The 15,256-nt window shown below is 39.6% G+C and overlaps 1 pseudogene; it reads left to right on the forward strand.

The window, feature by feature from the left end:
• The first annotated feature begins 8,330 nt into the window (after nt 1-8,330).
• LOC148096281 (uncharacterized) lies at nt 8,331-13,467 on the forward strand (annotated as a pseudogene).
• Nucleotides 13,468-15,256: the final 1,789 nt, after the last annotated feature.

Genomic DNA, 15,256 nt, shown 5'->3' on the forward strand with positions numbered 1-15,256 from the left:
TAAGCATTTTCCTACAGGATTAATAATGTATACATAAACAATGAGATTCAAGATAAGGCAAATTTGATAATATTTGACACATCTGTGAAGCAGAAATATCAGTAAAATACACAAGAAGTAATATCCCAGTAAACACCAGTATGTGGGCCCCACATGGGCTATGGGGGTTCCAAGTGGGGATGGGCTTACAATGGGCATCCAATCTGGGACCCACCTGGGCTAGCCAAGTAGGACCCACCTGAGCCAGCCCAGATGGGCTATGTTCTATGGGCACCATATGGGTAACATATGGGAAGTTGCATGAACAGGCAACTGAGTTTAACGACCTTAGTTAAGTATAATTATTAGTCATGTGTAAGTATAAACATGAATTAAGATGAAATAACTGATAATAAATTATGCCAGAGGCAGCATATGTATATTTAATTAATAACAAAATATACATATAAAATATATTAATATAAGGGAAACACAAAGAACAGATGTGACTTAAAATTGTAAGACGCTTAATAAAATAAAATAAATGGTTTTACATTTGAGTGGGAAAAAAATTTCACTCCATGTAGGAGTGCTTTTCGAAATCTCGCGTTATTTCATGAAATATCACAAGGTTTTCTCAAACCCTTCCCCCCCATTCTGGAACATTCTTCATTTCGTGCCCTTGGACAAAGCTGACAGTTAAGCTGGCAATTTTTGGATTAAGTGCATCTTTGAGCTACGGACTTATTTTCTGCACTAAAGGTAAGAACCTTTTGACTTAATTTGAATCCCTAAGTATAAATGAAATGTTTACAACGTTATGATGCTGCAAAGTAATGTATGGCACAAGTAGATTTGGTTTTGGCATTGGTGGGGACCAAACCCTGCCCTGTTTCTTATTTTTGTCCTTTTTGTCTTTGCTTCTTGATAAAAAAAAAAAGGAGAAATATACTTGCCTACATATGCTATTCTACATGCTTTTAAACCATTTCAAATTACAATTCATAGTTTTATATGTGAATTATATAATGTTAAATTACTATTAAACAAATGACTGACTAAGAATTTTAGACTTTAGTTTACTTCAGCCATAATCCATATAAATCAGGTATCATACAAACATAAAAATAGCTTCAAATACAGTCATGACAATAAAAGAATATGACTTTAAGGACTTAACAGCATTACTTCAGTTATAGTACACCAACATCTCTGACACATTAGCACTAAGGGAACAGTGAATGATCTGGTGGGTTTTGTCCATAAAACTACTCATCTAAGATTACCACAAAGTAAAAGATCTCTCAGCAAAATTATGCAACAGTTTAGGCACTATTGCTCCTATCAAATCAGTGAGCTGAGATTTTCTATTCTAAACATGAACTACTGTTACAGCAACAGACATGGACTACTGGTGTCCCACACAACAACTCAATGTCCACTATGTGAAGCAGCCAAACACATGCCTGCTCCTCTCGTTAACTGAGATAAACTGCTGGCATATTTGTTTTACATCTATACTGTCCAGTCTCTCCTGGTGGACCTTAGCCATGTTTTTAGTCTTCTGAGAGCACTGAAGCTTCTTTCAGCCTCAGTACATGCATTTTATCCTCAGATTAAAATTATTATTATGTGCTTGATGTGCCTCACCTTTGGCCCTGGCTCTTCCCCTCTGACTGCACTAGGACATATTGCCACCTGATAAAATAACACATTGATTTGTGCCATATAAAAAGTGAGACGTGTCAGTTCAGATTCTTTGTCAAATATACACTAATGAAACAATTTACATCAGCAGCCTAACAATTGTCATGATAATAAATACTAGTTAATCTATAGCACCAAATCATCAGTCAGTCACCTGTGACCTCACCTCTTCACCTCTGTCCGAGCTACAACATGGCAGAGCTGCCTCTGTCACCTGATAAATAACAGTGAGACATTCCAAATACATGCAGTCACACATGTGCTTCAAATACAGTCATGAACCAGCAAGTCATCATCCAATATCACCTGTGATCTTGTGTCACCATTGCTCTGTGAGCTTTGTGTTGGTTCTTCTGTCACCTGACAAATAGGACATACATGACAATAAGAATAAAATGTGTAGCTGCTTCAGTGTTTCTGTCAATTTGTGCAGATCTTGACTCGTCAGTAATGTTTGTAGGGTGAGTGCATGTTTAAAACAATTTGTGCAAACTGCACTACAAGGTGGATATTTGCAAAATCATGACTACCTCATGACATTTTGTCTCAAAAATTAACTCTATGAATATGTCAGTACCACTAGGACGAAATTATTGTGTCACCAACATTTTAATGTTAGACATATAATTTTAACAGCCTCTGTAAACTAATATCCTGGCTTGCTCGAGGCTGCCGTTTTCTCTGACAGTTTCAATCAAAATTAGAAATGCTGCTCTGAGACTGAGATAACTAATAGTGCTGCATGTTGTGCAGTTAGTTTCCCAAACACGTTATTCATGGTTACATACAATTTTAGACTGATGTGGGCCAAAGCCTAGCATAGCCTGTAACTTTATTATGATGGACACATTTTATGAGTGAACTTGAGTTTAAGTGACTTACAGGTTTCTTTGAAAAATACTTTATTACATCCAGGTTCTTCCCTTTTGCTGCCATCCTCCTCTCCTCCTCGCAGCGCAGGCTTGCCACTGCTAAAACTAAACAGAGCTCCCTGAAAGGCACAGCCAATCACATTGGCCATATTTGTCACATGACGTAGGACTCCAGTAGAGGACGTAATTTAACTCTTTCTCACCGCTGGGTGAATGAGATGCTGACAGATCGTTTTTTTTTTCTTTCTATCGGGTTTATTTTTCTTTACTCGAAGACATCAAATTATTGGTGGGGACAATTCAATAATCGCTGGATATTGGTGGGGACATGTCCCTTCCGTCCATGCCAAATCTACGCCCTTGGCACAAGTGCTGGCGAACTTTTTCCTAGCACTCAAGCAAAGCTAAGCTAGTTGAAATGTTTACGTAATGTTGGATTTAGCCAATTTTCACAGTTTGAAAGCACTGTCTGGTGTCCTGTATACTGCTTAACTAGCACCAAAATCAATGACTGCGTGTACTTAACATCAAGTTGTACTTAAACATTATCTTGGTTTTTCTCTATGATTAGTATTAATAAAGGATGGTATTAGACCAATTTAACGAAGTTCTAAATTTTTAGGAGGAATATGGGAGGGTATTTTCACTATCAGAGCAACCAAAATTGATTTGGTGTTGTCTTTATTAGCTTCATTCCTCACAGCTAAGTGAGGAGGGTAGGCCATGGCCATGAGCAACTGGTCCCCAGCTTTTGCCCCTGTGTCAGGAGCATGCACAGCAGTCAGAGAGGCAGATCAGTGAGCACTCTATTTCTGTAGAAGACATCGTCTTCATTTTTCTTGCCATTGTTCTCATTTTTCCAGAAAAAGCAAATAAAAAATATAGGTGTTCTTGATTTGTTTGGGTTTTTTTATACACACTTTAGTATGCAACTTTATATGTGTAGTTGTTTTAGTGAGAACTTCATCAGAAATACTGTACTGACTCTAGAATCTGCCTCTTACTGTTGTTCAAGCTCTGTACATGAGGGAAACTGATTATTTAAGCAGAAATGATCGGTCTTGTTAGGGCCACAGTGCCAACTCCTTTTACTATGATTGCTGTGGCCCTCCTTTTTTCCTTTTTGTAATGTATATTTAGCTAGAATCTACACATTTATTTATTTATAAAACAGAAAAGCAATTGCTCTTTGGATGTGGTTCTAAAGATCTGTGATCTTTAAGTGCTTGTCTGATGCCTGATTTGTGCATGCTCACTGTTATTTTAATTTGTTTCATTATGGCTTAAATTTGTTTGAATTTTGTGCATGCTCCTTTATCAGCCTTCCTGCATGGGCAGCTTGTGTGGTTATTGGCCAGGAGGGTTTGCAATTATCTCAAAACTTGAGATGTTTGTTGTTTTGATTATGACTATGGCTACTTATAAATTGCATAGTCACACTATTACATTAATATGTTATTAATAGATGTATATTGGTTTGAGTTTGCTGTTGGACAGTGGAGTGAATCGTAGCAAGGATTATGTGTGGTTTATTTCTTTCTTTATTTTTACAGACTTTGACATAAGAAGCAGTGTATATTTCAAAATTCATTTCTATTTAAAATTTGATGCATGCTAGAAATATACTAGTAGGAATCTTTTTTTGAGTTTGTAACAATTAGAATTGTTACTTTATAAAGCAATGTCAGGGTCTTTTATTGTAATACAACAGCTTTTAAGGCTGGTGTAAGCATCACAGCAGATGTCTTTATGCCAAAGTAACTGAGGATAAAACACAGAAAAAAAGGAGATTTTCTTGGAGTGGCTTTTTAAATCAGATAGCCTTAGAAATATTCTGCAGTTGAACAAAAACTGAAGAAAACCATGAATCAATATATGAACATTACCTGATGCTGCAGTTACAGAGGTTTTATTAGAGGTTTTATTAGAGAACAAGCTGAGTTTTTTGCAATTTGGCATAATTTGGCACAAAAAAACAACTGACAACAGCGCTAAGCACAACCGTACACTGATGTATAATAAGCAAGGGAATAATGTGGAAAACAGATTTCAGGGAGGAGGAGGGTATGGGGTCTTAACACACCCCCGTTCTCTGCTAGCCATCGGGGCGGGGGGGCTGGGAAGAGATGCTGGCTGTCCGATTGGCCTCCCTGCTGCTGCGGAGCCTGGGGCGGTCTGCTAGCCTCCACCCCGGAGGGAAGGGTAACATCTCTTGGGTCTGGGTGCCGTTTCCCCCTCTGGGGGCGAGGATACCTGGACCCGGGGTATAGAGTATGTTTGGGGAGTGTGATTGTGTGTACATGTCCATTTACGTTTATCCCTACGTTGGGTGAGTGCTGAGTGTTTGTATATGTGTGCATGAGGGTGGGAATGCATGTCTGTGTCTGTGTGTGCCTGTTTGTCTGTGTCTATATGTCAGGTCGGGTCTTAGACTCCACCTCTCTGGGAACTCCCAGGCCCTCCAAGTGTGGAGGCCTATCTCCCCTCACCACACTCCCTGCCGGTGACTGATGCCCTCAGGGGTCGGTGCATTGTTGGTTCTTGGTGTCCGGGGCTGGGCGCTCAGGTCATGTGCCAGCTCACTCCCGGTGGCTACTTGGCGGGGCCTGGCGCCTGCTGCTCAGTCAGGCCTCTTCCGGGGCGCAGAGGGCCCTCGGGCCTACGGCCTCTGTGCCTGCGGCTCGGTTCACTCTGGCACAGCTGGCTGCCGGCGGAGCCGGCGGGCACGCCGGTGCAGCCCCCTCTAGTTTCTGCCCGGTGGCTACTGGGTGACCCCTCGTCTGGGGATCCTCAGCCCTTCCCATGAAGGTGGCACGGATGCCCCTCCGGTGGTCCTCCTTGGGCTCTTGCACTCTGGGGCCTCTGGATGTCTGGGGCCTGGATCTCCTCCATGCCTGCTTCATGCCCTGGGGGACAGGGCTATGGCTCTCTACATCCTCTTGCAGACCATTACATGGGGAAACCATTTGAATACAAGCGCGCCGATCCACACAGGTGTGCACACAGGTGTTCACTGTTTGTAGACTTAAATCACACCTTTCTTGGCTGCTACTTCAAAGCACATTGTGCGCTGTCTGTCCTGCGTGCTGCACAACAACATTCAATATTTAGTATTTACTGCTGTTTACACTTAGCTAGATTAATGCGATGGTGTTGTGTATAGTATGTTGCTTTGTTTTGTTTTTTTTTTTTGCTTGTTTTCTATTCTTTTTCTCTCAACAGGTGATCCCGGAGATATTTTTTCCCCCCCTTTCTCACTGTCCCTCTTCCCTTCTGTTTTTCTTTTCCTTCCTCTTTCTTTCTCCCTTTCCTATCCCTCACTCATGTCTGTCCCGTCTGTAACAACTGAAAATAAAATAAAATAAATAATAAAAACAAAGGTCGATCAAATGGACCAATACGGCAATGCCATGATGATCCATTTGGCAAAATAAATCCATTGGGTATCCTTGTTGGTCTTCAGACAACAATTCTGACGGCTAAAGAACCAAATGGGACAGGGGAAAAAAAAAAAAAAAAAAAAAAAGGAAAACAGATTTCAGATGGGGAAACTTTTCTCGAAGTACACTACGAGAGAGCTGTGCAGGAAATGTGATTTTTTTTTTTTTTTTTTTAAATCGTGGTGAAAAAAGACAGCAAGAAGGAATTAATGACAGTATTTATCAAATATGAAGCGTAGTTTGGATCTTCTTTTGCTGCTGGTTCAGTTAATTTTGGTTGGAGAGTGATGAAACCTGCAGCATCAGAATTAGTGAGCTGTCGGCTTTCAGCCCTGACGGAGTGTCAGTGTACCTGCCCTCGGCGAAAAAGCTGACATGACATGTTTACATCTTTGTGCAAAATCCGTTTATCTGCTCTCATTTACTATTTTAGCTGTTTGGTGGTTGTTGAAATAGTTTTGTGAGTTTTAAGCTGAGGCTATGTCCACACGTACAGGGGTATTTTTGAAAAAAGAGATTTTACCTTTTTGTTTAAAAACAAACAAACAAAAAAAATCCAGTCCACACGTGCAGTTTTGAACAAATATCTCAGTCCACATGTAAACGCTAAAAACTAAATGTTGGCCAATCAGAAGTCTAGAAGCCTAGGAGGGAAAGAATAAACAGGGTTTTGTGCCCTCACAAAACTTTAAGTACTTCTGAAAAGTTTTCGTATTTTTCTGAAAAGGCAGCTAATTTTGTGTTACTTTTCAAGTGCCTTCATCATTTCAAATGTTATTAACTAAAGACAATATTTTTGGGTGATGTAGACTCGCAACTTAGGAATGAACAAAATGCATGCAGCACAAGTAGTTTAATTTAAAAAAACAAAACATTTATTCAAAACGGACGTCGGGATTTTGGGTTGTGAGAGCGTCTGTGTTCAATGTAGAAGTTCACTCTGACGCCTCTGTCTTCCTAAATGGAGGGACAGTAACTGCATGTGTATATGTAAGCGTGTAAAAACTGCAGATGGTAAGATTAACAGCAACAGTATTTATTTATTGTAGAAATGAATCTCATGTAAACAATAATGTGGCGCACAGCGTGACGTCAAAAAACGGCACACACCTTTGACGTTGCGTGACTAAATCTCCGTTTTCCTCATCCATACTTAAACGCAAAAACTGAGTTTTCGAAAATCTCCACCCTGGCAGGAGTTTTTAAAAATCTCTGTTTTCAGTGACCCAAAACGCCATTTACGTGTAGAGGAAAGGCCCAAACGCATAGAAAACTCTGCGTTTGGGCCTTTCTGAGATTCTGGCGTTTCTGGCAAAATACATTTAAATTTAAAAGTCAATTCAGGATTTTAATGAATCCATATCACTTAATTCAAACTAAAATCGATTTTAATTGGAAAATCGGTTATTGAAACCTACCCCTAATTGTGAGTAAGCTTGTGAGATGGTTCAATTCAATTCAGTTTTATTTATACGGCACTAAATCACAACAACAGTTGCCTCAAGATGCTTTATATTGTAAGGTAGACCCTACAATAATACATACAGAGAAAAATCCAACAATCATATGACCCCCCTATGAGCAAGCACTTTGGTGACAATGGGAAGGAAAAACTCAGGTGCAGGTGCTGTGCACCCATATGGAAAAGAAATAGTAAAAACTTATATGACTTAACTCATGAAAGTGGCCACTTTCATGAGTAAATCATATAAGGCTTACATGATTTACTCATGAAAGTGGCCACTTTCTCATTACTTTCATATATTGTTTTAGTAAGTATCCAAAACATACAAGTTTCATTATATAATTTTTCAAGGGATCTTATATCTGTTTTTACTCTTGTATGCTTTTCATACAAGTTTCACACAAGATACAGATACAAACTTTATAAGATTTATATATATCTTTTCCATATGGGCATAGTTCAAAGGCTGCTTTAGTGAAAAATGGAAATAAATCATGAGCTGAAAATAATAAAGATTGATGTACTAGAGCTTATTATATAGAAGTAGATCTTTTCCCACATTGACTTCTAAATATCTAAAGCTAAACTGAAGGACCAACAGCACAAATCCCCACCAGAAGATTATTGTTCCTATATTTCTGATACACAAGTGACAGCCAAATGCTAAAGTGAATGAAATTTAAGAAAATGGCCTTATTAACCATGATTAATAATATGTAAATGTGCTTTGGATAGTTTTCAGGCCCCAATAATATTTCTGAGTAAGGACCTGTTGATGTAGTTAGTGTAACCTATCCAAGCTGTTACCCAGGTGACTGAAAAATACTACATTTTATCCTTTTTATACGTTTTATCTTTCAGAAAGCAATGGAGCAATCTGAGAGGACAAAGAGAAGAAAAATAGCTGCGAAAGTTGTTGAACATTTACGTCTCGTTTCACAGCAGAATGAGTCAGATCATCATCAGGACTTAATTTTTTGCTCAGATTCTTTTGAGAATAAACCCCTTGTGGAAGAGTATCATGATTGCGATGAACATGCTGGAGTCAGTTCACAAAATGAACAATCTGCAGACATTTTTTATGATGCTTTGGACTTTGACGTGTTTCCTGAAGACTCTGAAAGTGGGGTGTCTGAGTTTAATGAATTTGATCTGGACGATGACTGTTTTAATTCTGATGCTTTTTCAGACGCACCAGATGATACAAAAGGACTTGCAGAGTGGGCTGCAGAATACAATGTGTCACATAATGCTTTGTCTGCCCTTCTTAAAATTCTTAGACAGAAAGGTCTTAATGTACCACTAGATGCTCGAACATTGATGTCAACTGCCCGCAAATGTAATGTGATAAATGTGGCTGGGGGATCATACTACCATTTTGGTTTAAAGAATTCAATTGTTGCAGCATTGGAGCTTTTAGATTTTGATTTAAAGAAACTAACAAACAATCTAACACTTAGAATTAATGTTGATGGTCTACCTTTATTCCGCAGCAACAATGTTAGTCTGTGGCCTATTCTGGGTAGAATCAAGGAGATCCCAAATTGTGATGTTTTTGTGATCGGGTTATACTCAGGTACAACCAAACCTTCTAATGTACAGGAGTACTTGAATGACTTTGTACAAGATGTAAGGGCAATTATACAAGATGGAGTTCAGTATAATTGTGTCCATTTCAGTGTTGCTGCTCCAGATGCATTCATTTGTGATGCATCTGCTCGTGCTTTTCTTAAATGTGTGACGGGACACACTGGCTATTATGCGTGTGAGCGGTGCACTCAAAAGGGCATGTATGTGAATAGGAGATTGTGTTTTCCTGAAATTTCTGCTGAGCAAAGGACTGATGAGACTTTTCGTGCTATGGCCTACAAAGAGCATCAGGTTGGGGTGTCACCTCTGAATGAGTTGGGTGTGGGACTAGTCTCAGGTTTTGTGCTGGACTATATGCACCTTGTGTGTCTGGGGGCAATGCGAAAGCTTATTTATCTTTGGTTAAAAGGTCCCCGAAAATGCAGACAGTCTATGCAAATTCTAACCGTGATTTCAGCATTCATGGTTTCTGTCAGGCAATATTTGCCTAAACGTTTTGCAAGGAAACCAAGATCTCTCCTTGAAATTAGCATGTGGAAAGCAACTGAATTGAGACAATTTTTGCTCTACACAGGCCCAGTTGTTTTATTTAATAATATACCAAGCCAAATGTATAGACACTTTATACTTTTATCTGTATCTATAAGAATTCTCCTGATTTGTGTATTGATAACTGTGATTATGCAGAGGATGTTTTAAAGCAGTTTGTAAAAGATTTTGGTTCGATTTATGGTCTTGAATTTGTTGGTTATAATGTACATAATTTAATACACCTAGCTGAAGATGCGCGAAAGTTTGGACCTTTGGACAGTATTTCCTGCTTCCCATTTGAAACCTTCCTGGGTAAAAAAGGCTTATCCCTCAAAACTGTAAATACAAAAAAGTTGCACAAAATAGTTTCCCACCACAGGAAATTTATTTTGAGTGCCTTCATAGTTTTATTTTTGAAATACACCAAATTTTATACACTGCAGGAAAAATGAAAATAAAAAATTATAGTGCAAATTTGCAAAAAAGCAGCATATGCATCAAAATAAACTATTTCCAGCAGTGCAATATGAGTCCTAAGCATCCAAGAAACGACACAGAAAGTCATAAAGTCAAACATAACTTTTAAAAACACCAGTATAGTAGTGATGGGATTTCCGGCTCTTTTTAGAGATCCGGCTCTTTCGGCTCGGCTCACTAAAAAGAGCCGGCTCTTTCGGCTCCGAACCGGCTCTTCAGGTTGTTTTGTTGCTTTAATTATTTAATCATTAACAATAATATAAAATTATACAGAAAAGGAATTACTAATGTTGAAAAAAGTGGTTTTATTTATATATGTTTATATATGGCCCCTAGAGACAAAGCACGTACAAACTCTAAAGCATATACAAACTCCAAAAAGCACGTACAAACTCCAAAACACATTTCTAGTGTTTACTGAACTTCCAAAACAGAGCTACCCAGATCACTTAAATTACACAATTGAAAACGTGTGTATTGTTTGTGTATTTATAGACAAGCACTCATATTTATTCAAGTAATTTAAAAAAAAAGTTCATTTACTTGTTACTACCACACACCAAATCCGGTTGTTGATACTTCCTGGCTTGTGTAGCCACTAGGTAACAAAAGTTCAACACTGCACCCTAGAAACCTGGAGGACTTCTGTTGTCTTTTGTACGTGTTTTGGAGTTTGTACATGCTTTGTCTCTAAGGTCCACCATAAATATACTTTATTTTTATTCACTCCACATAAAATGTAATAAATAAATCATATAATACAAAGACAACTATTTACATCTTAAACTTTTAACTATTTAAATTTTCAGCTTTTTTCTTTTAAACAAATTTAACGTGAAACAACACAAAACACTGCAAACCACAACACAATTACATATAAATTAAAATATTAAAACAAAAAGAAGATGCACATTCTCTGTCATATGGGCCTGCATGATTTCTGAATCCTTTATCATCTGCAACTGAAAATAGCGGATGATTACTATACCTTTCTTACCTTAACTAATACCTTAACTAACGCCCCTCCCCCCTCTGCCCAGCGCAAAGTACAGGCCGCGCATGCGGAGTTTAGCGGAAAAAAGGGCGAGAGAGAGGGTGAGAGAAAGAAGAAAAAAAACCCCTCAGGGCTCCCAATAAGGAGCCGGCTCGCGTCGTTCACTTCAAAGAGCCGGCTCTAAGAGCCATTTCGTTCGCGAACGACCCATCACTACAGTATAGGCTCATTGAGACCCGGACGGTAAAAAACTACATTTCCGCGAAAATGACGTCACTTCCGGTTTCGGGCGGGTCATGGCGGACATGCGATAGTTCGCGCTGACGTCTAATCCAATGTAGGAAGTGTTATGAACAGCTGATTGGATCGGCAAAGCGTGTTTCTGGAATATTATGTTTTTGTTGCTGCAAGCACTTTTTATGCAGTTTTTGCAAAGCTATATGTGGAAGGAAACTGTGACCTAGCACAAGCTGATGGCATAAGATGTAAGTACTACTCCTCAGGTTTCATATGCAAAAAAAATTATTGTGCTAGCTCATGTGGTTGCAGAGCTACCAGGATTTAAAAATAGTTACGCAAAACAGAGCGTGCCCGCTCCGACCGGTTTTAAAGGGTTAATCACTTAAAAAATATTTAAAAATAAATTTTCAATTGCATATTTTGATATTATATAAGGTATTGACTTAAATACTTAGTGACGAGAGCCATGATGTTTAATTCTACATTACTTTTAATTTTTTTTCTGTATTTTAATATTATCACACCTGCTTCTGGACAATGGATTTTTAAGGTACTGGTAATGTATTGTACCATTTAAAAAAAATGCAAAATCATAGTTTTGTTGTATAAACATTGCCTTGGTTTGTCTTTTAGGCAGTTGGGTTAACACTTGTATGCATATTTTTAACCACAAAATTGGGTTTTATCTGCTGGACATGTTTTGTCCCTTATCTCAAGAATCACTGCTCTAACTAACCACCCTGAGAGATATGCTCCATAACTGCCTATATTTTTTGCCTTTTTGGTGTCTCAATAATCTCTTTACAATCTCCTTGCCAGCTCGTCCTCAGAATCACCTCAGATTCAATTCACGCAATAAACTAATTTCAGTCACATCACTTAAGAGAAACGTGGGGCCTCACGCCACGGGCCTCTACACGCACTTCAACCTGGTAGAACATTCCATGTGTGATAATTTTCTAATTTTGTAAACTAAAAAACTGACATGAATTTAGGATTAAAGTAAAACTGTAAGTTTTTGTTTCTGATTCAATTAATCAAAATGAAGCTTGTGTTTTTGAAACAATCAGCCCAAAGACTGTGAGTGTGATTTTTTTTTTCTTGATCTGTCTGTCCTCCCTGACTGTTTAACTCTTGAGTCAACCAAAGCTGAGATTTCTGTTTTGCATCGAACCTATAGTAAAGAAGTTGAGTTAAATAATTTGGCTACTCATAATGTGGCTCTGCCAGCTGAGTTAGAGGCCGTTTACTGTGCATCTGATCTGACACCTTCTAGAGCTGCTTTCTTTGCTGCGAAGCAAACATCCATTGAGACCGTTTCTCATGGTGCTAAACTGATTCCCCCAAAGACTAAAAATCTGCCCAGGGCCTTCCCAGTGACTGAGTTCGAGGGCTCAGCCAACTCTGGAGGCTGCTCTGATTTAAAGACATTGGGGGTCCAGTGTCGGCTGGGTGCCCAGCCGAGCCAACCAAGCCTCTAGTAGCCCCACACCTCTGCTTGCCGCAGCTCCCAGGCTGCCACCAGAGTCAGAGGGAGCTAAACCCAAGCCACTGGGTCCCTGTCTGCCTGAGTCAGAAGGACAGTCTGAACCTGCCGTGTGCCCTTTGCAGCAACAGCCTGCACTGTCTGGTCCTGCTTTGAAAGGGGTCTACACTCTGCCATCTGGTCCTGCTCTGCCTGACTCAGTTGTCACTGCACTGCCTGACCCTGCTTGGTCCTGGACCTACTCTGCCCAAGGGTCTCCATCTCACTGCCGTCAGCCTCCAGCCAAGCCGCCCATGGATCTCTGTCTCACCTGATGTTCACCACTAGCCAAGCCAATGGAGGGTCTCCGTCTCCACTGCCATCAGCTTGCAGCGGAGATGCTCAATGGTCTCCATCTCCACCAACATCGGCCTCCAGCCAAGCTGCCTAAGGATCTCCGTCTCTGTCTCCACAGTCTCCTGAAGGGTCGCGTCTTCGTTGCCAGCCTCCAACCCTGTCACCGGAGGATTGTTGATGCCGCCATCAGTCTCCAGTGCTGTGGCCTAAGGGTCTTCTTCATCTCTGTCAACCTCCACCCACTCTGCCTCCACCGTGGTTGGCCTCCCGATCTGCTCTGCTTCACCCACTGGTCACATGGTCACTGTCCAGAACTGATCCATCTACGCCGCTGGGCAGCCCAACAATAATCCCAAAGGGCTCAACATGATGATTCTGACCGCAATTCTTTAAAAAACGTTTTTCTTTTACTTTTAAAAGGAGCTTTGCTGTTTATCTGTGATGTTTTATGTCATATTTTTTATGTCTAACTGTTGCTAGAGATGGTGAAAATATTGCTGCCATTGTTACTTTCCTATATTTGTATGTTTCTGGTTGTTTTAAAAAAAATTGAGAATAGCAACATTGATTTATTTTCACATTTTGCTTTACTGTTGCAAAATGAAAAATAGTCTAGCATTAATTATCCAAAATGTCCCTGATACAATTAAATGAATAGAAATACAAAAGGTTTTTTTTTTTGTTCCTAAATAAGCTTAATACATGTGTCTATCTGTGAAAGCAGAAGAGGAACAGATGCAGAATTAGCAGTAGCTATTTTTCTTTCAACAGATATTTCCTGCAATAACTGTTCAAAGAGCCTCTTCTCTGTCGTTGGTAAAGCCCTGTAATATGTGTTAAAATTCAACATTTGTCCCTCATGTCCATGAGGCTTGCGCTACAGTCATTTGCATTGCTTGCAATGTCAATAATGTGGTCCACCCACCAGCTATGAATAAATTTACCTACCCAAACTGGCTCATTATAAAATCAAGGACGCCAAGTAGACGCAGTATCACACATGTAGCCGCTATGTGGCTGTTAGCTGACCTGGTGCCTTTGAGCTGACTGCACTCATATTCCACAGGCATGCTGGATGAACCCTTTGATCATATGATCTCTTCTATGGAATATTAGCCAGCTCACCCTGAGGCCTATATTTTTAAATCTAAGATTAGATCACCTCCTACAGCTTGTGCACAGCAGAATGGGCAGAAGCTGCTGATTGCTGCTTGTCGTTGTCTTTGCTGGCATAGGGTAGAAAAATTGCAATGTGCAAAAAGTTAAAGAAAATGAGAAGCCGATGCCATCTAACAGCAGCTGATCTATCCTAAATCATGCACAATCATAGCTTAACAGCAGATGTTTCTGGAGGTGTTAAAGAATAGATGGGCAAGAAACAACGCAGTCTGGCATTTATTATCACTTTTAATGTTGTGAAGACATAGGAAGACATGTGTGCTGCTTGTGAAGTAGTTTACTCAAGACTTAATGTCTGATTGCTCTAAATAGGCTTTCTATTGGTAGTGACACAGATCAACCTAGAACTATTAAATGTTCTAATTAATTCTGTTATGTCTTTAAATAACCATCTAAATAAGATAAGACAAGACTCTTGCATTATTTTTCCCCATACCATGTCATTAAGTATTGAACCAGAAAATGAGGAAGCTAACATTATGTTTTGGCCTACAGAAGAGCTCGGCACAGAGTTCAACTGGCTAACAAGCTTGTGAAATAATTCATTGTCCTGTAGTTTTCTCAAGCCACTAAATACTGCCTATGGAATCAGAAAATCCTCAGGCCCAAAATGAGACAGCACACGAGCAGAGGCGGAGCCAGACACCCGGGGCTTAGCCCTAAAGAGTAGTATGCATGTGGGATTGGGGGGAGGGGTGAATGAGAGATTTATTAGGCTGTGCTTTCAGTTTTTTCAAAAAAGAATAGCTTCATATAGGAAAAAATATATATCACATATGCAGGACATCTTAAACTCTTTTTTTTAGTTAAAAAGGGTCTGCTGTTCACTAGTGCTACATTCTGTCTGGCTTACTTTGTGACTGACTTGGAAAGTGCAGTGATACAGCAGCTTGCAGCTGTCTTCTTTTACTATCAAAACATGCCATAATTTGTCTGGACCAACCAGGTTATCCTATGTAT

This window comes from Neolamprologus brichardi, chromosome 23 (genome assembly GCF_056152115.1).
Source record: "Neolamprologus brichardi isolate AB-2024 chromosome 23, ASM5615211v1, whole genome shotgun sequence".
Lineage (NCBI taxonomy): Eukaryota > Metazoa > Chordata > Actinopteri > Cichliformes > Cichlidae > Neolamprologus > Neolamprologus brichardi.